We start from the raw sequence: 27,283 nt of genomic DNA on the forward strand, positions 1-27,283 counted from the left end.
GTGGATTCTAGCGAGGAATAATTTTTACAGATGAAGACAGGAATCAGAGAATATCCAACAGAGAACAAACAAAAATGATCCAGTGATTCTTAAAGTGAGGTTCTTAATACATGCTTGTTCTCCCTTGGAGGTACACATGGTATCAAGCTAAACTAATGTCTGAAGATTTTATATAACACATAAAACCTGGTGCCCAGGAAAACAGAACACAGATCTACTACTTATCAGCTGAGTGACTTGAGAAAGTTCAACTCCTTGGGCTTTGATCTCCTCATTAGTTAAATGTAATCATCTTTGACACACAATTATGGTACTAGTTAAGGGAGGTAACCTATCTAACTGCAAAGCAGAGGGCCTGGAATATAGTAAGCACTCAATAAATTGGCAATATTATTGCCATTCTGGTCATTATCATTATTATGGAATGAAACCTCTGGATCTTCAATAACTCTTCAATATCGAATGCCCTAGACATTTTTTTTGAGTGTAGAAGTACGCGAATTGACTTAATATTACATTAAAGGTGAGTGTGTGTGTGTGTATTCCAAATCTGAGACCAGAGTTCAGCACTCTCCACGCTTTGGTGAACTTGATGACACAGAGTTGAGGCTATGGGATAAAAAGCCAATAGGTTATTGCATCAAATGATTCCATAAAACTGATGCTTCAGAAAGAGAATGGAATATGCTGTTCTTTGAGCTTGTACTCCTGAGATAATTGCTTACATTAACTCCTTTGTGCTATTTTTCTCTTGCTGCCATAGCCAAGTTTTTCTCAGATATTATGCAACTGTGAGTTTGCTGTCTTATTTGCTTACTAGGAAACCTGAAAAACTCATGAAAATATAGTGAAGAACCAGGCTATCCATTCAACAGAAGCATATAGAAAGTCTCCATCTAGCAGGATGGACGGAGACTGAAAGGAACAAGCACCTTCTTCCCCAGGTCTAGAGGTTAAGAGTTAACAGAAGAAATTATATTGGTAGATATGATTAAAAGGAATTGAGGATTTTTTTCTCTGTATCAAGTTTTGGAAACTCTCTTGGAAAAAAAAATAACATTACTAACTCTGTGGTCTTGGGCAAGTTACATAACTTCCCTGTGACTCAGCCTTCCTCGTGTCTAAAACAGGGATAATAATAGTTTATAACTCATCAGGTGGTTGGGAGCATTAAATGAGCACATTTCTTAAGACAACCAGGATGGTATCTGACACAAGATAGAAGCTATATGAACATCTGTGAAAGAAATAACATATGAATAGAGTAGGAGGACAGAATTGTTCTGTTATTACTTTTCTTCTTTCAAACATATGTGCATCTATTGTATATAACTATATATATATATAAAACATATATATATATATATATGTATGTATTTGAGGATATCCAGGAAATATGCATTGAAGGAGGAGTGAATTGATTTTTATTCGGAAATCTAAACCATCATTAATTGATTTTTTTATCTCCATATTTGAATGTTCTAAATTTGATAAACGTTTCCAAACTTCTATTTATAAGGCTAAGAATGTTGCCTATTCTCTGAACTATTCATCTTTGAAGCTCTTCAGGCCTCTTAGAGTTCCAAAGGTGTGTGATGGCAACTGCTATACTCTACAGAAGGTCACTCTTGCTTTATTTGCTGGTATTGTGTCCTGTGAAGTGACTGGTTGTGACTTTTGTTCATGAGGGTGTGTGATGGTAGTAACCTTTGCTATGCAAAGGCGCTCAGCCTTTATGTGTTTGAACTGTGTTCTAGGAAGGGGTTGGTCACGGCTCCCATTCAATTAACAAGGGTGAGATTCATCTCCTTTTCGACTCCTAGCTTCTTCAGAACTTGTGCCTGTGGCATTTCCCAAACACAAATGACCTGCGTATTTTTATTTGATTCCTTATAAGGAAACTAATCAGCAGAATCAATCCATAAATCAATCATTGAATCAAGATTAGTCTATCTTTTCTTGGCTCCTATTTCTTGGACAGTTTCACTGTGGACCTAAAGAGCTGCCTCTCAGGCTTGCTTATCATAGTTATATCCTGATAACAACAACACCTAAGGCTTCAACTGCATGGATACAGGGAAAGAGGAGCCTCAGAGCTTTCTGATTTGAACCACCAGTGATTTGGGACCCACTTTGGTTGTTAAAATTCAGGGGAAGGGTCAGAAGTGAGGCAAAGCAGGGACAGAGGCCAACACCACACTTAATATTATTATCTTTGAAATTGTTCTGTGGCTCATCAGAATATCGTCTCAATCTAAGACCTCTTTGTAACAGACATCTGATCCAGCTCCCAGTACATTGTCATGCTATTTAAACATTTAAAAGGTGCATCAGCAGATACCACCATAAAAATAAACCAGCAGCACATTCAAATAGCAACCGCTGTGAACCTGTCTACTACACTATTTATTGTTTGGTTTTGTTTTCCTTTTAGATGAAAGATTGAGGGTAAAGGGAGACAATCGGTTATAGGAAAAACACAAACAAAGAAAGCCCCATCAGAACCCAGGGCAGGAAAGCCCTCCAAAGGAGAATCACCTGCTGGGTGAATAATCCAGAACTGAGCCAATGGATTCATCTCACATTAATGCTTGACCTGATATTCATTTTCAACTCACAGTGGTAAGAGTAAAGTGCAATCTCACAGCAGCTGTCAAATTCTTTATTCTTGTCTCTCAGTAACTGCTTTGGTACCATTCTGGAGATGTAAGACATCATATCAAGGAGGCACATGCTGTTACTGCCCTGTTAACACTAGCTCTCAGGACGCTGATGAGTGAGGCTGAGTGGTTGAAAACTTCCCCTTAGATACTTAGGAGACAGACCTACTAAAGCACCTGCAGACAACATAATGTACACATTCCACAGTGTGCAGAAATGTGTTTCATTCCACATTATTGCAGACTAGTGCTTCAGAGGAGTGTATCCCTAATTTGACTCTTTTTGAAACGTAGCTGATAAGCCTTCAGGTCAGTGCCGTGTTTTCTAACAACTCAGTGTACTTAAGTTCTTCACATGTGATGAGGAGATAGTCAGGTATTTCACTGCACTCCGTGGGTAGCTGTCAAATGTTTACTGCTGACCTAAGAATGGGAAGAAGATTTGATAACATTTTGGATTATTAGATTCACCATTCAAAGGCTTTAAATAAAATACACCCATGCCTTATTGTGTTACTGTGGACTTGAGCTGTCTGTGCTTGCCCATGTTTTACCAATCAAAACTTGTATTGTAGTGAAAAATACCTTTAGACTGGACCAAAGCTCTATGTGTCACTCTGGCACCAACTATTTGACATTGGGTCAATCTTTTTCACCTCTGTGGTGAACAGTCTTATCGTGTGAATTGGCAGTATAGCACCAGGTCATTTCACAGGTCCCCTCCAAGTCTGACAATCAGTGATTATCACTTTAATATATGTGCAAATAAAATTTAAAAATTGAACTACATTCATGAACTTCTAATAATCATAATTAGGCATTATAGACTCAATTCTTCAAAATTCCATGCTAGAACAACACACACACACAAACACACATACACACACACAGACACATGAAGAAATAAAAAAGGAAAGAAGAGAAAAAGAAAAAAGTAAATAAAGAAAAAACAGCAAAAAAAGAACTGCAGAATCATTAGCATTACTTCAGGGGAGGATGAAAGAATGTATTTATGTGTTTTGGATGCTAATAGATTGGAGTTAAAAGAATGGATTCAGAAAGCAGAATTCTTGGGTCCTCCTGGCTACCTGTAAACTGAGTGGCTTCCATCAAAGTGCACATTTTCTTCTGTGCCTCAGTCACTTCATCTGCAGACTAGTGCTTCAGAGGAGTGTATCCCTAACTTGACTCTTTTTGAAATGTAGCTGATAAGCCTTCAGGTCGGTGCTGTGTTTTCTAACAACTCAGTGTGCTTAAGTTCTTCACATGTGATGAGTAGATAGTCAGGTATTTCACTGCACTCAGTGTGTGGCTGTTAAGTGTTTACTGCTGACCTAAGAAAGTGCTAATAGTAATCATAACTACCTCATAAGAATTGTATCATCTGTGTGGTCAAGAAAAAAGAATCCCCTCTATGCTTTGGGGATATATTTTTAGGTGAAAAAAAGTATACTTTTAATGCAAGAACTAACATGAGACGTGTGTACTTGCGTACTTGTTTTTTCAAAGAAAAGTATCTGAAAGATGATCAGAAACTGATCGGCAATGTTCTCAATAGGGAGTGTATGGGGAACAGGGTGAAGATAACAGTGAAGGAGAAACTTGACTGAGAACACTTTTCTATAGGTTTGACTCTTGCATAGGGTAGATATTTACATATTCAAGAGATGACATTAAGTCAAAAGGAAAAATCACACTAAAATGAAAGTAAAAAGAAATAAATATGAAGTTGGTAACATAACAACGGAGAGGAAATGATTATTCTAAGTAACTTTTGAGTATGACTCTGAATATATATATTTTTGTGGGATGTGTTCTGAGACTAGATAAGCTGCAAACAAGTTCTAAGTTTCACAGAAGGAATATTGTTTCTGGTAATCCTTATCGTAATTCTGAATTTCTTTTCTTTCTACATTATTGGAGTAGGAACCAAAAATTTCATTGTAATGGAAATGGTAAATGTTTAAAAATTAAAGAAATATCTTTAATGGTAAATTTGTATTGGAAATACCAAAATCAACTCACAATTTGTAGATGACTATGTTTTTGTTTTTATCTTTCTATCCATCTATCCTATCCTAGGTATGATGAAACTCCAGTAGCAGTGAGCATGCCTAACAATCAGATCTTGGTTTCTAAGTACCATCCCGTCTCTTAATAAAGAGGTGAGGGAGAGTCTTCTAGAGAAATAGCTGATTCAGATTTTGTTTGAAGAAAGTACACAGTGAGACGATGGCATGTGGTTGTGACAGAAAATAATGAGGTATGTCAAAAAGACATTGGACTTGGATGTAAGAACCTCTCACTAGACAAATTTGGTCAATCAAAATTAAAAATGATGATTTATTATAAAACATTAAAAACCTGAACCATAGTGGCATTGTAAAGGAATAAATGATATACACATGAGGTAAAATGTACCACTCTTCTTTAGGGAAAAGCACTAATTAAAACGGGAGAGAGTAGAATATAACTAGGAGATCACCAGTTTGAATCCCTCAATGTTTGCATCCATCCCCCAATTACTGAAACAACCAAGGATTATCAATGGAGGTTAAAACTTATAGTTAAAAGTCATTGGGAAAGAAGTTATTTGCACAGGACTGAAATATCACTGTTGTAGGCAGAATAGTAATTTCTCCAAAGATGTCCATGTTGTAATCCCACGAACCTGCAACTATGTTAGGTTATGTGGCAAAAGGGAATTAAGGTTGCAGGCAGCAAAGTTGCTATTCATCGGATTTTACAATATGGGGATTATCCTAGATTATTTGAATAGCTCATTTTAATCACAAAGGTTCTTAAAAGTAGAATAGGAAGGCAGAAAGAAGGTAACGGAGATGAGGTGATTTGAGAAGGATTTGACCAGCTACGTTTCCTTTTTGAACATAAGACTTTGTTGTCTACCACCTAGGACAGCTTCAAGTATCTCTAAGGAAGACAGGAAATGGGAATCACTCTCGGCTCTTTTAAAGGAAAAGAGGAGCGGATGGGTACAGTCGGAGGTGAGTGATTATCTTACCACCTGGGAACAATAGAACAACCAAGCCCACACCTGACCATGAGCCACGGACTGCTGGTGGCCTCTCGATTCTGAGAAATGGAAGGAAATGATTTTCCCCTGAAGCCTCAAGAAAAGAAGCCCTACCCACACACTGATTTTAGCCCCAGGAGATCTGTGTTGGACTGCCAAACTACAGAACTGTACACAGTGACTATTTTGCGCTGAGTTGTTACAGCCCCCATAGAAAACAAATACAATCGCCGTAGCGAGTACTTATTAATCACAAAAGGAAAAATGTACTATTACGATGGATAGACCCAGCAGTTACCATGTTAACAACATTAACAAATCAACAGCGTCACCAATAAAATGACCACTTGACATTATGTGCTTTCTGATGCGATGCATAATGAAATACGTATCACCCATGGAGCAATCTAGTCAAAAACGTCTAACATGGACATCATTAGTCCTCTATTTCTAATTGCTAGTTTAAAAGAAGTACAGAGGATAGGAGAAAATGGTAAGTGATAGCTTGAGAAAGCAATAAGCCAAATCTAAAACAAAGCAGTCTACAGTCAATTGGCCTAGAGTCTTTAAAAAGTCAGTACCATTAAAACAAAAAAGATCGGATGGAATTCTTCTGGTTTAAGAGACTGAAGAGAGAAAGATTGAATGCAGTTTTTGAATCTTGAGTGGTTCCTATTCAAAAAACAAATTATAAAAGACATTTGAGGGAAAGTGGAGGAATTTGAATATGGTTTACATATTAGATACAGGTACTCTAATGGAGTTATTTTTAATATTTTTAGATGTCGTAATGTTATTGTGATTATGTTATGTCTTTATTCCTAGATGATGCATACAGAAGGATTTAAGGGAAGCGTCACTTTATCTGAAACTTACCTTTAACTGGCTATTAAAAAAATAGATAAATAAAATGTATCACAATGTTTATGGTGTTTAAATGAAATATTATATATATTTACTGTGTTATTTATTAACTTTTTCTGACATTGTTCAAAATAAATTCTGAGAGAAAAATGTGAACCATTTCAAAGTATAAAGTGTTTTAAAGAATTGATTTGAAAGGATTAGAAGGGTCTGAAGAACAAAAAGTAAGATTGCCTAAAGTTTAGGTTGTGTCAATAATTAAATAAATCAGATATTTAAAGTGTTTAGATTCTCAGACACTGGTGGGTCTTGATAAATATTAGCTTGTGCCTCTCTCCACACCTGTGCTTTGTCCCACTGGCAAGGGGTTCCCAAGACACTTGGGCAAACAGCATTGAAGTACAAACAATCAAAATAGTAAAGCAAAGCAATTACACAAGGACCCAACAATCAACAAAAGTAAAATATTAATACAAACTTAGGGCAATTAAAAACCAAGGACAACTCAATAAGACACTAATGATGCCTCGATAACAAAGCTTACTTCCTGGAAACTATGGGAATTCCAACCATCTGCCTGCTTACCTAAACAGTAGGAGCTTTTTGTAAGCAGCCAGACTTCCTGGCGCCATACTGGTTTAAGGTCTAGCGTAAACTCCCTGAGCGTGCTAATTTTAGTTTATCAATATCACATGTTAGTAACTCTTCATAACTCATTTAATAGCTATCAACAGGCAAAAGAATTTCAAGTAATTCACACATAAAGAGTACACAATGAATTCCTAATTTTGGAGGAAGTTCTTGGGCCTTTCAGGAGACCTTTAGATCCCACCAGTAGACCAAAGACTTCACTTTGAGAGCTACTCTTCAGAGCCCATGTGTTGCTACAAAATGTGTGTTTTTATTTTATTTAATCCACATTTAAGGTCAGTTTTTTAAATAGTGAAATAGAGAGTTGAGTGGATTTGAGTGAGGTCTATATACCATTTAAGAGCCCTCATTCCTCTTTTCTAAGGACTATTTTTCCTCACTTTCGTTAATTTTCTCTTTTTTCCCATGTATCCTAACTCTAAAATCAATGAACACCATCAGCTCAGAAATAATATAGAAAAGATCAAATTAGGGGAATTAATTTGCCTAGAAAGAGAGTTCCACACTTATTTTAACATTATCCCAGGCGAGGGGCGACTGGATGTGACTGGTATCAATTTCTTTGATTCATTTTAATAGACACTTTGAGATTGTTTAAATGATCTTAATAAACTCCCCAAAGGTCTTCCATTTGTTGTCCCACCACCTTTCCAAGGCTGGAAGTTCTGACCTGAAGAAACAACCTCCCACCATCTACCACCATGTATTTCCTTTTAAACATACATCATTGCTACACTTGAATGATTATAACAAACTCGACAACTTTGGAAATAATGGGTTGCTCCTGCATCACAGTTCACTGGATAGCCTCATTTTGGGAAATCTACCTCACTTAAGGTTGTTACAGTATGGTGAGACAGCCATAACCTAGGAGAAGTGAGTTCTGTTATCTGCAAGGCAGGGACATAAAGTAGCCCAGGAAAAAATGCATGAACAAGTTTGGAGAATCTAAAATTTTCCAGTAGGCCCAGAAGAGCCAGACTTTTCAGTTATGCGTCATATGCAATGAAAACAAATAAGAAACTGTGATAGTAAGAGAGAAAGAGTTTGATGACAGTGTAGTGTGGGGGATGCAGACATTGCCAGCTGCCCACTGCTTGGCCTAGTCAACAGGGAATATGGGGACATTCTTTTCCTCAGAACTATTTGATTCAGCAACCATTCATTTCACAATTACTATGTAGCCATCACTGCACTAAGCCCAGAAATGCATCGAAGACTCTACACTTGGGTTCCCTGACTAGTAGAAAGGAAATTCAAGGAAATGTCCAAAAATTGTAATTAAGTATAGTGTCATGTCAAATTTTGTATAGAGTAAGGGGTCACGGGTCTCGGAGGAACAAGGGGAAGGAGACATAACTATCTGGGGTAGGAGGTGACACCCACTTAAGTGGAGTTTTCAAAGATCTGAATGCAAGCAGAGGGAACCAGCTGATCAGATGCCATGCTATCACTAGACCATATAGGATTTAGTTTAGCTGTTGGGTGGGTGGTGAGAACTGATGCCTAGGCTCATGAAGAGCTTGGTGATCCATGCTTAGGAGGTAGGGCCATGATGACATGGGCATGCTGGCATTCTAGCTACATCCTTGGGGCAGCAGTGTGGTAGCCAATGGGAAGGGGGAAGGTAGCAAATTGGAAGATGGGGATACAAATTAGTTGGCTATTATGGTAATCCAGATAGACCTTATGAAGGACCAAACTAAAACAGGAGTTGTGCTAAAGACGTGGAGAAATGGACACAGATAGAAACAAGAAAGTTAAGACATACACTCAAGAGCCTTTTGTCCCAGATTGGGTAGAGGGAGTCAGGCATGGGACCAGACATACAAGCTGTGCTCGTATTTAACAGCTACACAGAAGAGCTGCCATTCACAGAGTAGATGTCAAAAGATAACAATATTGTGTATTTATTAGTACAATATTCTTTTAATGTGTTTTTTATCAAACACCAGTGTGTGTAAAATCATCTTCTTACAGACAAATAAATTGATTCACAGAAATGGTGTCCTTTTTTTTTTATTATTTGTACATTGATCATTTGGGTTGGAGGTCACATGGTTTGGGGAATTTTAGGTAACTAGAAAACAACTGAACTTTTAGATAACTGGTATTGAGGGACATAAGGAATCCAAACCCATCTTACAGATAGTGCTGTCTGTAATATTTGTGAATATGATTTGATTCTCAGTGCATCCAAATGTGTGCTATCCAAGACCAAGCCATAGCTTGGTTCTCCTGAGTAAGTGCAAATAAACGTTGTGGTTCTTTGATGTGGTGCACTTTGAGCTCCTTAAATCAGGCCATTTTGACATCCAGGTCCTAGAAAGCTGAATTCCGCAGTTGGGGATCTCAGACAGAAGTTGAATCCCAGAGAGTAGTGAAGTGGGGTTCTGAAGCTCCGTTACTTCTGAACATTACGTTGGACTCAGTAGCATAAACATCTGCCTGCAGTTTTCAGTGATGGTGGCAAGCTGTTTATTTGCTGATACAGTATCTAAAAGACAGCAGTTCCTCACTGCTTTATTAGTGATCAGTGGACTGATCAGAAAGGGAAGGGGAGGGGTAACCAGGGATCCCCCTATAAAAGCAACCTTCCATATCTTGCCCCCTTGCTAGAGGCAGTGTCACAGCCCAGCTTGTGCCTAGTGGGTTGCCGTGAAGCCTCGAGTCATAAAAGTGGACCTTTTTGAAGTTCAGAGATGCTTCAAAGAGCCATCAGATGCCCCATCACCTGCTAGAGAAATTGCAAAAATGAATACACACCACAGGTTATTATGGAAAGGAATGCCTGAATATTAACATGTGACACAATTTTTAAGTGTAATAGTTGAAGTGAGGGAACCAAGTTGCATTTCCATGTGCAAAGAGCTGGAGAATGTTGATCTGCATTCTGTGTTTATAGAAGGAGGATGTGCCTACATCACTTAGAGATACAAAAGAGATACAGCTCTGATATTATTTCTATTAAAGTGTCATTAATATACGATCTTATGTTGGTTTCAATGTACATCACCATCTTTCAACAATCCCTGTGATTAACTTACATGATGATTGCGAATTACTGGGTGGCTTTATTTCCCCTGCCCCTCCCCCACCCGCACCCTTCCCAGTCCCTCCCCCTTGGTAACCACTAGTCTCTTCTCAGAGTCGATGAGTCTCCTGCTGTTTCATTCCTTCTGTTTTGCTCACCCCTATGTTTATTGCTGCACTAATTGCAATAGCCAAGATATGGAAGCAACCTACATGTCCATCAATAGATGACTGGGGAAAGAAGACGTGGTACATGTAAACAATGAAATATTATTCAGCCTTAAAAAGAAAAGAAATCCTGCCATTTGCGACAACATGAATGGATCCAGAGGGCATTATGCTCAGTGAAAAAAGCCAGGCAGAAAAAGACAAGTACCATATGATTTCACTCGTTTGTGGGGTACAGCTCTGATTTTACACCATAACTGCTACTTGTGGTATTCTTCTTTGCTAAGGAAAACAATTCAGTAGAAAACAAGTAGCTTTTCAAAGAACTGGCCATGTTCTACATTTCAGAAAACAAATAATGCCACCCAAATAAACCTACCTGTGGTAACAAAACCTAGATTTGCTTGACATATTGTGCTTCACTATTTGAAATTTCTAATGTCTCTAAAGCTGCTTTATATATGCAAACACATTAAATCTGCCTATTGTTTAAATAAATCGCATCAATATATGAGACGTTGAAACATAGAATGTTTCTTTTTAAGTACTTTCTTAAGGCAGCCCTTTAGGAATATATGGTAAAGAATGTGAAGTTTGTTGCTTTTTTTAGCCTTAGCAAAACCATTTATATTTAGAAATGCCATTCTGAGTGGGCTCTGGAGTAGAAGCGGCATCTTTATAATGTGTTTAAAATCCAGCCTGCATCTCTGGATAGAAATGGGGCATGATGCTCAGTGCTTCTGATCCAACATAGCAGTTATTGGGGAAAAGAAACCTTTTCCTCTATTAGGCCTCCGAGAATGTGCACTTTCAAAATTACCTTCCAGGGAGGTTGCCATTTGTATAATTGATCAATTTAGCATGTTTGAAATGTTTGTCATATTAGAAAGGAAAATCCTTGTAAACCTGGAATTGTTCATGTTAAAAAAAATACCATTAAATCAGTCATTGAAATGATGCATTGAATTTGAATCTCCTTTAACTTAACATGACATCATGCCCTATGGGAGAGAGCTGAAATTAATCAAGGTAATTCCGTTGTATGACCTACTTTGGCATATTCATCTGATGGAGCCAGGAAATGGGCTGGCTAATAGTCCATTTTGGAGTATTCTAAGATCTTAGCAATTCCATATTTAAGGAGGTTAATAGGATACTAATTGAGGCCTAGGTGAAAAGTTCACAAGAAAAATGAACTCACCTGGATGTGACAACTGTGCAACTCAGTGGCCTTCTCTTTACAACTTCTCTTCCTAACAGCTTCACCTTGGAACTCAGAGGGGAAGAAACCTCACACCTTAGGAGACTTGCCCAGCCAGCATTTGTCTCCTGACCCCTGGGTAACAATGGCTGGCCAAATGCCCGGGTCATGAGCCAATAGCAACGTCAGCAATCTGCTTCTTATGAAACGGAAGTAAAGAAAAAGTCCCATGGGGGAAAAATTCATACAGAAAATAAGGCCTGTTTCAGAGATGGTATGAACTTTTAAGAAAAGCACATGTTTTGCTAAGACTTAAGAAGTTCCGATTAAAAAACAAAAAACCTCTATTTATTACTTTTGCAGAAATAGAATTAAGCCATTTTTCTTTTCTTTTTTTGAACAAACATGAAATGCTTAGACTCAGGTCATTATTACTGATTAGCTAGTGACTCTATTCATCAAGATCAATATGGAAGAGATGATAATATTCTTTCCCAATTTTCTCCCCTGTAAATATCTGCAGTAACTTCTGGGTGACTTGGGAAATGTATCAATAGAAAAAGCAGGTCTCTGAAATGTTTCAGGTTTCCCTTATTGCTTTGTGGTCCCTCTAACAATGCTAGATGATCCTAACAACATCTCAGAGTGCTACCAGTTCTCACCTTGTTTTCATTATAGTATATCCATAGATAACAAATTGTGTGCTCCCTAATATTTCCCTAGTTTTTTATGTGCAGAAAGAGTTAAGAAATGTTCTACCATGAAGGCTCGTGGCACATCTTTCCGTCTCTCTTTCTCTCAATGAACTTGTAAGGAAAGCACATGTTTTGCTATCCATCTTCCAAGTTTCCAGAAGTGGCTGAGATTTTTAAAAACAGCTGTAATCTGCGGTCGTTGACGGTGGAGTAGATTGTTTGCCAAACTATTACCATAACTGTCAGCCAAAATCAGAAAAATAATCTCATTGTGCTGGACAGATGCATTTCCTGCATTATTGATATAGTCACTCCAGAGTAATAGAGAAATATAAAGCATTGTTCTATTTACAAAAGGAGATTGGCCAAGTCCTTGAAAGCCAGCATCAGGGACAGGCACTTACAGGAAGTGAGATATAGTCAACTCAGGAAAAGTTATGTGTCAGGGACACGTGACCTCGATAGTCAGCAGCAGAAATCTCATAGCCCTCCCTCCCCGCTCACGCCGCTCACTCTCAGGCTGGTTTTGGGGTTTGCTCTCAGACTGAAGGACTGCTCAGAACTGATGGGTGGGTCCCTGTGGAATTTGCTGTGCATTCTTTCTCTCTCACCTGAACGCTTCCCCTGAGCAGGCAGACTGTTCCAACATGTTCTCTACACACCTCTGGGTATCCAGTGAATTACTCCAGACCACAGCATCACAGAATAAGTGAATTTGTTTACTTCAAGCAGACAATCCCAACATCCCTCAGGAGCAATGAGTTAAATATACTCCATACCTCCTAGCTTTGCAAGGAGGGTCAGCTCCTTTCCATGCTCAGCAACTGCTCTGCCGTCATTTGAGTTGTGAATAATGCTGAGGGATTCTATTTGTTGGGCACACAAACTGTGAAGTACCAGGCACTTCACATTCGTTATCTCTAATCCACAGAACATGCCCACCAAGGCAGGGATATCTTTTTAAATTTCCATTTTACTGCTGGAGAAGTCAGTGTTGAAAGGGGTTCCACAGACTGCCTGAGGTCACACAGCTAGCTCTTAAATAATTGATCTGGAATTCATTGTTTTGAGGTGGAGGCAAAAATACATTATCCATTGGAATACTTGTTTCTATTCAATGCACCATCCCCAAATATTTCTAATAGTGCAAACACACACACACACACACACAGTTTTTTTCCTATAGAAACAAAGAACTATTCCCTGTGCACACACTGAAGGGAATTTAATGAGATGGGTGGAGACGTTAGCACTAGTTCCTAAATGAGCCCAGCACAAGCACCTCGATTCTGTTCTCAGGAAGATGGTTCCAGATATTTCTGGGCAGAAGTTCATGAATGTTGACAGGTCCATCCTGTGCACGAGGCAGGCGGCCAGGAAGTGTAAATTCTAACCTGGGCAAGTTAACACCTCTATGGCTTAGTCTCCTCTTCTTTTATAAAAATGTATAATCCTGACATACTTTTTATAAACAACATGGGAGTTCATTTATTAGCAACCCAGAACTAAATGGCTGTAAAATGTTATATAGTATCCTTACTGGAAACTTCAATTAATATTACAATGAAAGTCCATATGACACATTATTTCTCACACCCCCTTCAAAAGACTCTTATTACTGCTGTTTTTCCTTTTGTTAATTATTATTACCAGGGAAATGGGTCAGCATCTTGAGATTCTGAGAGAAAAGCAAGTGTGGGTATTGACATAGTTTGGAAAAGCCCATTATATGGCTATTCTCAGATCATTTATTTGAGTTTGTTCCGGGGTGTGATGGCTTTAATCCAGTCACAGCCTTGCTTCAGCAGTACTGTCTTCTTGCCATGAGGAGACCCCAGGGTGTAAGGTGCACTGTCTGGCCTTGGCCCTCCTGCAGAGCCTCAATCCGGCGTCCAGAAACAAGTGGGTGAATTAGCTCCTGCCATGGAGCGGACCACTGGGACCGTGTTGGAATGAACTGCTTATGGAAACAGGAGTGTTGGCCGTGAGTGTGTGAGGAACTGCAGTGGTTACATTCTGCCCCGTCTGCTGCTTTCTTCGCTCACCCATTGTCCTTTAGATTGAATTGGTTGTCCTAAGGTAAGACAAGGAAATGAATCCCACAGGCGTGAAAAACAAAGAATGGGGTCAGAAGAGCCGTAAGAGGGAAGCAAATGAAATGGAGCAAAAACTGGTGCTGCATTACAAAAAAAAAAAAAAAAAGATTTAAGCAAAATACCACCCCACTCCCACACACGTGCACACCACACATACAGATGCTTTTCTCATTTTCACACCAAGGTCTCTTGCCTCTTTCTCAAAACATCTTGAAATATATACAGGTAGGACCAATTATTAAATATAGCCTATTTCCAAAACATAATTTTTCCCCTTAAATACAAAATAAAAACGGAAAATTATACTATCAGGCAATGAGATGGCGGTCTGACGTTTTTTTTTTTTCTTTCCTGCTTATCCTCTCAATTAGGTAGAGAAGATTTCAGCAATTATGTTAAAGTCTCCAAATATTTGTCTGTTTCTCCTTTTGGGTGTGTTAATTTTTGTTTCAGTTTTTTTGAAGCTGTTATTAGGTGGATATGCCTTTAGGATTTTGAGTTTTTCTTGATTAATTGATCGTTTCTCCACCACTAATACCTCTCTATTTCTAGTAATGCTCTCTGCCTTGAGATCTACTTTGTCTTAAATTGATACAGTTGCATTAGCTTTCTTATGCTTATTGATTGAAAAGGATATCTTACTTGTACTCTTATTTTCAGTCTGCCTGTGTTTTTATATTTAAAGTGTGTTTGTTATAAACAGCATAGAGGTGGGTCTTGCTTTTTTTAAAATCCAATCTGACAATCTCTGCCTTTAAGTGGAGTAATTAGTTCATTTGCATGTAATATAACAATTTATTTTTGTGTGTGTGTGGTATGCTTCTTTAAACTTTTAAAAAATTATCCCATCTAATCTTGGTCCTTTGATTGCCATTGCCTGCTTTCTTTGGGTAGATCCCTTATTTTGTACATTCCATTTATCTTGTGTCTTGACTTTTTAGTTATCCTCTTTTTAGTGTTGGAGGTTGTAATCAGCTAGAAGTCAGTATGCTCTACATTCAAATGCATCCTTATGTCCAGTATCAGTATTTTACCATAGTATCATTTTAGCCTGAGATTATTATTTTCCTAACATTTTTCTGGGATCACAGACAAAAATCCCATAGAGTAACAGTACAGAATCTTTCTTTGTAGCCATGGAACCTTTAGAGAAGCAGAGGGAAGCTCTGGATCCTCACCCTGAATCACACACACCTTCACAAACAGATGAGGAAAGTTTATACCCACAAGGAAGTCCAGTTCATGGACACCTTTGCAGGATGAAGTTTAACCTTTCAACCATCACTGGTCTGGGTTCTGGAGCAGACGCTTGTTGGTAGTACTTGAGAAAACAAATCAGAAGAATGGGAATGTCACCAGTGGATGAAGATTAGCCAAGGTGGAGGTCAGGAGGAAGGAGATAAGAAAAATACAAATTAAGAATTATTCCGAAATTTATTTATTGGTGTTTTTCCAGCATCCAATTGTCATGTTCCTACCATGGGTAATATAGGGCACCAGTGTTTTAACCAGGTACTTTATAAAAAATCATCTCAAGATCTCCTAACAACCCGTGAGATTTTGAATTTCTAAATTTTTATGACTTCTAAGTTTTTAGAGTTTAAAAGTCAAACAAACTGGCTTCCAGATAGTTTAACTAACCTGTCTACAATTACATGCACATGTGCAGATCCAGAAATCATATTGTCCTCTTCCTGACTCCAAACTCAGTCTTTCCTATGGTCTGATGAATTTCCAGATGGTCTGATGAATTTTCTATCATCTTGTTGCCTAAAAAAACCCTTATCTTAGTTGGAGACAAGTAGACTAAATTGGTGCAAATATAATTCAGCATATCTCTGATGTAGTAGAAGTGGTGAAGCGATTTCTACTAAACCAAGACTGGGAGGTGTGATTTCCCATAAGCTGGTTCAGGACTTTTCTCCTCTCCTGCGTACTTGGTGCTCTGTCAGCACCCAGGTTATATTAGCAGAACAATTGGTGAATGGAAAAAAGATGAATTGACTTACCCTTCAGGTGAGGAGGAAGATAATGACTCTGCTTGTGGGCACCATAAATTGTTGCTTTTAGTGCATTTCTGATAACCCATGGCCAAGAAGAGGATGTCCATCACATTGACAAAATCTGACTTGCTCACTCCAAAACATGGCATCCTGCTGACAGGTATATATAATGGCGCTGGGTTTTGGGGTTTCCCTACTGACTCACTGCATGGACTGAAGAGAAAACTCTGCATGTCAAAGTGTCTTCTTCACTTAAGCTGAAAATAATGTCTTCTCAAAAAGAGCTAACATTGACGAAATAGCTTTAAAAATGTCTCCTGGAAAGACTTGTGTTAAGAAAATCCTCTTTGCCCATACACAGATATTTCTGAAACATGTGTAGAGGCTCAAGGAAGTTACCAAAACAATTAAGAATTGATGCAATTAACCTTTGTATTTTAGTTCTGGCCCCGGCTTTACAACAGCCTCTTAAACTCTGGAATACCCCGAGTCCAGAGCGTAGGCGTGTTTGTTTTTACATGCACACACTCACACATTCACACACACACCCAGACACATACACTCTTGTGCAGAGACACCAACTGCAATAGCATTTTTAATTGAAAAGCATAAATTTGGACCGCGAAATCTATTAACGATTTGTTTTAATTAGGAACCCAGCTGCTTCCTGAGATTTTGCAGTCTGGGTTTCAGAACTTTTGCCATACTGAAAATGAGTCTCAAGTGGGTTGCTTCAGTCTTTCAGATCAGCATTTTTAAGACTTGTTGGAAGGGGGAACTGCGAACGCTTCTCTGCTGTAAGATTACGGCTGCCTTTGTCCTTGGGTGAGGGCTGGCTGCTTTGTTTGTTGAGCCAGCGCCCTGCCCCTGACCTCTGGCTGGAGCATGCCAAGTCTAGCAGGCTGCCTGATCTTTGCATCACCTTGCTTTTAGATCTTGCCAACTTGGCTCACAGAGTTGCCGCACCATGGTTGATTTTGAAGTCCCTGCTTATCCCACTATCGGTAGAGGGAGCTGTTACTTAATTGAAGTCTAAAGCGTCCTGTATGTGTGTATATATATTAATACTTCATTCGTTGAGAAGAAAGCTCTGTGCAAGTCAGTTTAAAGCACCCCCTGTTCGTCAGTGACTATGGAAGCCATCCACTCGTCTATCCACTCATTCATTTATTTACTCACTCCTTCTTGACTGCCTTTCAGAAGTTTATAGTCTAATGAATGAGACACAGACACAGAAAAAATAATGTCTCTAGAATGTGATCCACACTCAAAGAGGTATGCACAAAGCACACTGGGAACACGGGGCAGGAGGCAGCATAATTTGGATGGAGGGAAGAAGGTCAGGAGAAACTTTGTGTCTGTGATACCAGGACTGTGATCACTAAATACTGGCAGCATAAATATTATAAAATGTTGGATGGGAAGAAAAATGAGTTGGTTGGAAAGTGGGGAAGAGAAGATCAAGCAGCCTAAAAAAAGTGGTGCGAAGAAAGGCTTAATAAAAGGTCATTGTGAAAAAAAAAAAGGTCATTGTGAAATTGGAAACCATGAGAAGCTTGATATAGCTGGAGGCTTATGTGGTGCCAGAAGGTGAAAGAGAAACAGGAAACTGTTCATGAAAGGCTTTCTGTGCCATGCTAGCTTGGACTTGATTATTGAGAAATCAATGTATGAGAAGAGAAAAGTCACTGGGCAATGATTTACATGATGGTATAAAAATGTAAGACTTAAAGCAGATCAGAACAATATACTTGAAGATATTTTCTATAATAGGAAACTTATCTAGAAGTCTGAACTGTAGATTAGGACAGATTGGAAAGATACTTAGAAAAATAATTGGTAGGACCTGGCAGCTACTTGAATAGGGGTCTTTAGCAATATTTAAGGAAAAAATAATCTACTCCTTGTGCTCCTTGGTAACATAGACATGATTTCACTATGGAGAAGCATTTCTAAAATATTGATGTATGTAGATCAATTTTAATGGATTGCTTGCTAGCTATTTGAAGGAATCACCTGAAGAAATCACACTGCAATAAAAGTTGGGCTAGCCAGAGTCAGTATTTGTATAAATCCAACTTTGGAAGGAATATTTGGAACACTACATGTTAATTAAAGAGCCATTTATTAATGCATTCAAATGTATTTACTTATCACCTAATTTATCAAAAAATAAAAAAAATTCAACATTGGTATAATAGGACATAACTATAGAAAAAGAATTGGTAAATGATGCCTGTGGGTCATAGGAAGTGCCCACCCTTCTTCACCTGTTTTTGTAACTAAACCTTATTGAATAAAGTTTTATTGGAACACAGCTCGGCTCTTTCACTTATTGTCTATGGCTGCCTTCATGCTACAATACAGAGTTGAGCAGTTACAACAGCCCCCCAAACGAAAAGGGTTTAATATCTATCTAGTCATATATATGAAGAGTTTGTGCATCGCTGAAATAGAATATGGGATATTCTTACCTGAAGAGAGTTGAAAACAGGAAAATCAAAGAGGGAAATGCATCACTTATTTGGAACACAGATGGGCTATAGGCCCATTTCTTCTGGTCTCTTGGGAGAAATAGAAGAAACACTTAAAATTCCTCGGTAGAACATTTATCTGTTCAGTCCACTGGCTGGTATGAGATGGGAGGTAGTTCATGCACATGAGGCCAAGAGCAGCAAGGAAGAATATGGGGGTGGCCCAGTGAAAGGGTCGCTGGAACCTGTAGGCATAAACATCCATCCGGGTACCCCAAGGAGCAGCCACAGGAGGGCAGCAAAGTCACATGACATTAAAAATATCTGCTTGCGAGCTACAGTCCTAAGCGGTGTGTAGACTGAAAACACCATTTTGCAGTTAGTGTGATGGGGGCCAAACTCCAGTGGAAATTTCCTTAGCATAAATAACTGCCCAAGATCCAAATTAAGAAATATTCAGAAATAAAATCTGTTATGGGGAGAAGCCAAATATGCGAAAAGAAGAGAGAGAGCTCTGAGGAGGGTGAGACGTGTCAGTACAGGACAGTGAGACTTGTCACTTTGTAGAACAACATCGACACACATCCATTTAAATAACCAATGTTCGAATTTTGATTCCTTCAGAGGAAAACAGGATGAACTTATCACAGAACATAGCCCTTCCATGAGAAATATGAATAGTATCTATTTTGAGTTTTTTAAATAATGAGCATTGAGAAATAGCATTTTATTCTCTATTTATGTATTTTTCCTTCCAACATTTACTTTTTTCTGTAGCATACTTGTGCCGACTATTGCAGTAGAGAGGGGGGGATACAGCCTAAGAGTGAAATCAGATTGATGGAGTAATTTTATAATTCGAAAATTATACCCACTCCAAAAATAATAGACATCTCTGAAAAAAAACAGAGTTTAAGATTTTAGTTTTGTTTTCCCTTCCATTTCCTTGCCTTAATTTTGGCCATATATGAAGCCACTTCGCAATTTTGAATTGCAGGCAAATGACTTCAAAATCTGGTTTGGTGAATAGAAGTTCTTGATTTTAATGTAAACAAATTTAACCCATTTCTTCTCTTAGGATTGTAACTCTAAGAAATTTTTTAAATTGGTTTTAAAATAAATTTGTATTAAGTGTTCCACTAAAACTGTGACTCCATCAGAATACTATTACCTTTTTTATAGCTTAACAAGTCATTTCCTGGCTGTGGCTTGGCCACCATCTACCCTCCCCTAATTAACTCTTGTCAGTGGTATGTGTTTCTTGTTTGTATGTGGTGCATCTATAATAAATGTTTACTGAAACAACTATTTTTTATATCCAGATGTTTGTAGTGAAAAGTTAATAATTATTTGTATCTTCTTGATAGGGGTCCATGTTAACAAGGGTCAGGTTTAAAATTTCAATTTTAACTGAGGAGAAATGATCACTAGCTAATTATAACATTTAAAAGTGTGAACATTTTTTCTTGGATTATTCTAACACCTAAAAACTTAGATTTTGGGAGTTAGAACAATTTTAGTAAAAATAATTAGCAAAATCATGGGTATATGTGTGAGAGAGAGAGAAAATCTCAGCTTTGGGATGACCATAAAAAGATGTATACATGTATTTGTATTAATGTAGCTTATTCTTTACCATAATCCACGTAATCTCTAGAAAAAGGTTTTTGAGGAAATAACACCGATGAATGCTAAATACAACTCCTTCTTTTCCTGCTTCACTTTAACTTCCCCAGTGTAGCATGGCTTCCTCATTTTGAATCTTCTGAGATTTGTTTACAGGATGTTTGGCAGCCTGACAAGGGTGAAGGACCCTCAGTTTAGGCATGATTTCCCACCACCCCACGGCACATAGATCAAAAACACCATGTGAGGTTAAACTGGGGTATTTGCATTCCCCCAACTGAGTCACAGGTTAAAGCATCCCTAAGCCTTAACAAGCAGACAGAAACCTCAATAAACAAGTATGAGAGCTGGGATTTCAGCCAGACAGCCCCAGGCTTCAAAGACACAGGTTCACAACAGAGAAAACATTATTGAGTGATCACTACAAAAGTCAGTTATCAACATGTAGCACCATGTGTAATTTTCCTGATTCATTGAAATCTTGATGTTTTCCCAAATTCATTCCTCTGTGAAAGACACATATTAGACTTACACTTTCTCTGATTAAAAATGAAAGTCAAAGCAATGAAAAGAGAGTAGAGAGAGAATTTTTCAGAACATGTGCAAGCTTTGCACGTAGATCACCTTCTAAATATTTCTTGAGCCCCTTCAAAAGAGAATATGGTTTAGAATAAAAGTTAAGGCTCTTGCTTTTGAGAAGCTTACACTTTAAATAAAAGAGTGGCATTTCATTGCATGGTGATAGGTGGCATTTGGACTTTAAAAATGTCCTGGGGCTCTAGATCAGAAAAATATATAGCCATTAAGAAAAAGGAGAGGATTCTATTTTTTTTAATAGCTGGTCAACATATAATATATGATATGCACTGTTGATAACCATACAGTGTCTATGTTTCTACATAACTGGAGGAATAAAACTACACCACCAAAAACTGGAACATAAAAAGGACCTTATTTAAGAAGTTAATTAGGCCCTTAGTTCAAAATCTGTAGCCAGTCATCCATGTTGCTAAGGGAATGATTAATAGGAAACATATCGTTCTTAAAGATAAATTTTAGTAGCATTTAGTTAAACTGAAAAGAAAACTGATGGTATTTTGATTGGGATTAAATTGCAATTATTTTATAATATAAAGAGATTTGATACATTTGCAATATTGTCTTCCTAGTGGAGGGCAAATGTTTCTTCTCATTTATTTATGTCTTCTTTTATGGTCCTTAGAAGAAGTGTAAAGTGTTCATAATATATATGTGTGTGTGTGTGTGTGTGTGTGTGTGTGTGTGTGTGTATAAAACATTGATATCACATATTCTAATATATATGTTTATTCCAAGTTAGAATATTTATTTTTATTATTGTTATTTTCTACTTCTTCCATTATACTTTCTATTTGGTTATTTTTGTGAAGTTTGTAAAAAATACATTTGAGAATAACTGAGATACTTCTGAATAAATAATAGTATGAAGATTGAGTAACCTAAATATACAATAATATGTTTCATACAACAATGAGAAGAATCTGGTAGTGGGGCTAAAGAATACACAAACCAAAAGAACAGAATAGAAAGTCCAGAAATGTATCTAATTGCATATGGGACTTTAGTAGTTCATGCAACTACCATCAGCATGGAGGAAATGTATTCATCCAGAAATATTCAGAAATGTATTTATCCAGAAATGTATTTATCCAGAGTCCAGAAATAGATCCAATTGCATATGGAACTTTAGTAGCTCATGAAATTACCGTGAGCATGAGGAAATATATTTATCCATAAAAACAAGCCCCTTCTAAGCATGACACATGAGATAAAAAGGAAAAGATAAGTAAAGCCAAGCATGTAAAATTTAGAAATGTTTGATGTTAAATATCACAAATAAGATAAAATCACAAACAACAAACTGAAAAAAATTATGAATGGATGAAAGATTCATTTAGTCAGTATACAAAAAAGATCAGCAGTGTAAAAAGAAAAGAAAATTCAAATACAAAACTGGGCAAATGATTACAGGCACTCCTCAGGGGGGGAAAATGGCTAACTTAAGGGAAGAATGCCCATCTTGCTTATTTTGAACAAATGTAAAATACAATAAAATTATTTGGCGTTTTCGCCCATAATAATGTCACTGTTGAACAGTATTTCTTATCCTCATTTTTAATGAATGTATGGAGGGAAAAGCACTTTACTTTTGTAGAGTACTCACTGAGGTAAAATTTGGACAATACTTGGAAATATCTATTAAAATTATAAATCTGCATTCACTTTAACACAGAAATTCCAATTATCCTACAGATACATTAGTACAAGTGTTACATGAGTTATATATAAATATATTTATTGCAGTACTATCTGAAAAATCTAGTAAAAAAGATTCTTTTGTACATTATAGAAGCCAGCTAAATAAATGATGATAGAAAAGTACATTTTCATTAAAGCATGAAGTGTATACATGAATTGAGTTAGGGTGTAATCCAGGATACACTGACAAGTGAATAAAACGAGTTGCTGTGTAGTAGGTGTGATGTGATTCTATTTGTATTTAATATACACATCTGTGTAGTTGCCAAGGTCCAGGGTTGAGGTGGAGCTTGTGATTACACAGGGAAAGCATGAGGGAGTTTTCTGGAGTGATTAAATCGTTCTTTATGTTAACTGCTAATGTATCCTGATTAACTTTATCTTGATTACACAAATCTATAGATACGGTAAAACTCAGACTTGAGAGTTATATCAGAAAAATGACAGGCAAGGAAGCTGTAGACACTTGTTGCTCTTTGAAAACAGTAATTAAACACCTAGAAATGAATTAAAATATCTTTATAGGAGCTCTGGAAATCAGTCAAAGATCCATAGCAACCAAGTAAATGTCCAGTGAAGAAAAAGCCACCTTCAAAATGGTAGGGAATTCCATGGTGTTTTTCTTCACCCTTGCTCCTTTCTGTCCTGGGCATGGCATGGCACGGTGTGGAAGGAGAAGCAACCTCATCTGCAGTTCCTTCTACAAATCAGAGAAAGCAGAGTAGACAGAATTCACAGTGTTTACGATCTGCAGGCTGCCTGAGGGATTGATGTCTGCATTACCGAAATGTGAAGCTCAGATGGCCAAAGGTGGCTTGGATCTCAGGCTAGAAAACGATGTTAGAAGTAGTAGGCATGGTTCATGGAAACTAGAAGGGGATTACAGACCTACCAACGCCTGGAAACCAGATATTATATGCAGAGGAATTCAACAGACAGCTAAGTCTCCAAGAAGTAAAAGTGAGATTCTTAGGGAAATCAAAATACTAAAAAGTAGGCATGGAAATTAAGTGGGGGTGGGGAAGCACAACATACAAGCCCAAAGAAGACATACCCAGAAAAGGCCTCAGAAGACCTTCAAGATTTCATACAGGGCTGATTAGTGAAGGTCTTCCCTGCACAGAGGTATGCTGCAAAGACTGAATGGAGTGACTGCTTTTTCAAATGCTCAGTTTTCAACAAAAGATCACAAGGCACATAAGGAAACAGGAAAATACGACCTGTTCAAAGAGTCAAAATAAATCTCCAGAAACTGACTCTGAATAAACACAGCCTTCAGACTTATTAGGCAAAGACTTTAAAATATCTCAAATATGTTCAAAAATCTAAAAGTCAACATGGACAAAGAACTAAAGTAAATCAGGAAAATAATATATGAAGAAAATGAAAATACCTTCAAAGAGATAGAAATTATTTAAAAGAACTAAACAGAAATCCTGAAGCTGAAAAACATAATGCCTACATTAAAAAATTGACTAAAGAAATTCAACAACAGACCCAAATGGGCACGAAAAGGAATTAGCAAACTTAAATTTGAAATTATCAAGTCTAAGAAACAAAAAGATAAAAGAATGAATAAAAGTAAACAGAGCTTAAAGGACTTATGGGACATCATCAAACAAATCAGTGTATAATTATGGGAGTTTCAGTAGGAGGAGAGAGAAAGAGGCAGAGAGTTTATCTGAAGAAATAATGGCTGAAAATTTTCCAAGTTTGATGAATCATGGGAGTCAGTACAAACATAATAAATTCAACTCATTCCCAGAAGTCCAAAGAAGCCTATACTGAGACCCCGGATAATTAAATGGTTAAAAGCCAAGACTAAGGGAGAGTCTTCAAAACATCAAGAGAAATGCAACTTGTCACATACAAGAGACCCTCAAGATTTACAGTGGATTTCTCAGCAGAAATTTTGTAAGCCAGAAAGCAATGGAATAATACATTTAAAGTGCTGAAAGAAAATAAAATAAAACTTCAACAGAGAATTCTGCATTTAGAAAAACTGTCCTTCCAAAATGAAAGAGAAATTAACAGAATCCTAGATAAACAAAAACCAAAGGAGTTCGTTGCCCCTAGTCTGACCCTACAAGAAATGCTAATAGGAGTCCTGCAAGTTGACATGAAAGGATCCTTGACAGTAACTCAAAGCTCTATGTAAATATAAAGATAAATACATAGACAAGTATAAAAAGATAATATCATAATATTGGTTTAATCTCCACTTTTTATTCCTTCATAGGGTTTAAAAGATAAAAGCATAAAAGTATATCTATGTTAATGGACATAATAAATACAGAGATGTAACTTGTGACAGCAATAATACAAATAACATAAAGTTGGGTGGATTGAATCTATAAAGGAGTACATTTTTGTATGTGATTGAAGGTAGGTTGTTAGTTTTAAATAGATTGATGTTTTATGTAATCCTTCAGGTAACACAGAGAAAATATAGACTATAAACAAAAGGAAATGAGAAGAGAATCAAAATGTGTCACTAAGAAAAGTCAACTCAACACATAAGAAGGAAGCAAGGGAGGAAATGTAGGGCAAATAAACTATAAGACATAGAAAAAGCAAACACTAAATTAGCAACAGCAAGCCCGTCTCTATCAATAATTACTTTAAATAATTACTTTAAATTGCCCAATCAAAAGATATAGGTTGGCAGAACGGAATAAGAAGACAGGATCCAACAACGTGCTCTTGACAGGAGACTCCCTTTAGATTTAAAGATACACAGAGTTGAAAGTGAAAGAATGGAAAAAGATATTCCCAACAAACAGTAACCAAAGGGCAGTAAGGGTGTCAATACTGATATCAGACAAAATAGACTTTACATTTCAAACTGTTACATGAAACAAAGAAGTTACATAATAAGAAAAGGATCAATTCACCAAGAAAATATAACAATTCTAAACATATATGAACCAACTATCAGAGTTCCTAAATTTATGAAGCAGTTATAGAATTGAAGGGAAAAACAGATAGCTCCAAAATAATGGGAGGAGACCTAATATCCCACTTGCAATAATGGACAGTACAACCAGACGGAAGGTCAGGAGGAAAATAGATGGCTTGAACAATATTGTCAACCAGTTGGACTTAACAAGTATATACTGAGCACTTCATGCAACATCAGCAAAATACACCTGCTTCTCAAGTGCATAAGGCAAGGATATGAATAAGTTGGTACCTGCGTGCTCTCTTAGTGGGAAGTCAAACGGTACACCACTGTGGAAAACATTACGGTGGTGTCTCAAAAAATTAAAAATAGAATTATCATATCATCTAACAACTCCACTTCTGGATATATACCCCCAAAAATTGAAAATTCAAGAGAACTGAAGAGAGGAATTCAAAGAGCTATTTGTACACCTATATTCATAGCAACATTACCAACAATAGTAAAAAAGTAGGACCATTCCAAGTGTCCATCAGCATAAAGATGAATAAACAAAATGTGATACATACATATAATGGAACAGTATTCAGACAATGGAAAGAAAATTTTGGTACATTCTTTAACATGGATGAACCTTGGAGTCATCATGTGTGGTGATATAAGCCAGGCACAAAAGGACAAATAGATGATTCCACGTATATGAAGTCTATGAAATAGTCAAATCATAGAGACAGAAAATAGAATGGTGATTACGGGGGTGGGAGATGGAGGGGGGAATTGGGGAGTTAGTGTTTAATGGGATATGGAGTTTTAGTTTCATGGAACAAGAAGAAAAATTTTCTGGGGATGGATGGTTGTGTATTAATGCCACAGAACTATACACTCACATTATTACCCTTAAAATGGTTAAAATAGTTTGATATCATATATATTTTACTACAACAAGTAAAGCAAAAAGAAAATCATAGATGCATACAGCAAAAGAAAAAAATAATTTTACTGTATAATCCAAAAAAATTAGTAGTTGTGTCTTTGCATTAGAATGGGGAGAGGGTATTTTATTTCAGAATTTAAAAAAATATTTACAAGAAAAAAAAGGAAAAAAAAAAGCAAGGAAAACAAACAAACAAAATACTTATTAAAACATTCTTCACTCACTCAAAGAAAAAAAAAACTATGTGTCTTATTCTTATTTGCATTGGACTCAAAAACAGCTCACCATGAACTCTATTACCAGAGGTTGTCTTATGAATGATTCTTTTCCTTGCACTTAGGAAAATACTTTTCTTCCTTATAAGTTTAGAATGGAAATGATGTTGACCTTGGCAGATGTACGAGATGTATGTGATCAGGATGTATGTGTGCATGCACACTCGTATCCATCTATGGAAGCCAAGAGTTACCGACTAGAATTTGAAATATTAAAGAAGTATTCTGCTGCAGACCTTAGGGAGACCACTTCAGAAAGGACAAGACTTAAATCCTGCCAGCATCTTTAGCCCTTCTCCATGCCACTGAATTCGAACCACAGTATGTTCTGTGGGAGAACCTGAGGCAATGTTCTGGACTTGCATAAAA

Source organism: Manis javanica, chromosome 18 (genome assembly GCF_040802235.1).
Source record: "Manis javanica isolate MJ-LG chromosome 18, MJ_LKY, whole genome shotgun sequence".
In the NCBI taxonomy this organism is placed as follows: domain Eukaryota; kingdom Metazoa; phylum Chordata; class Mammalia; order Pholidota; family Manidae; genus Manis; species Manis javanica.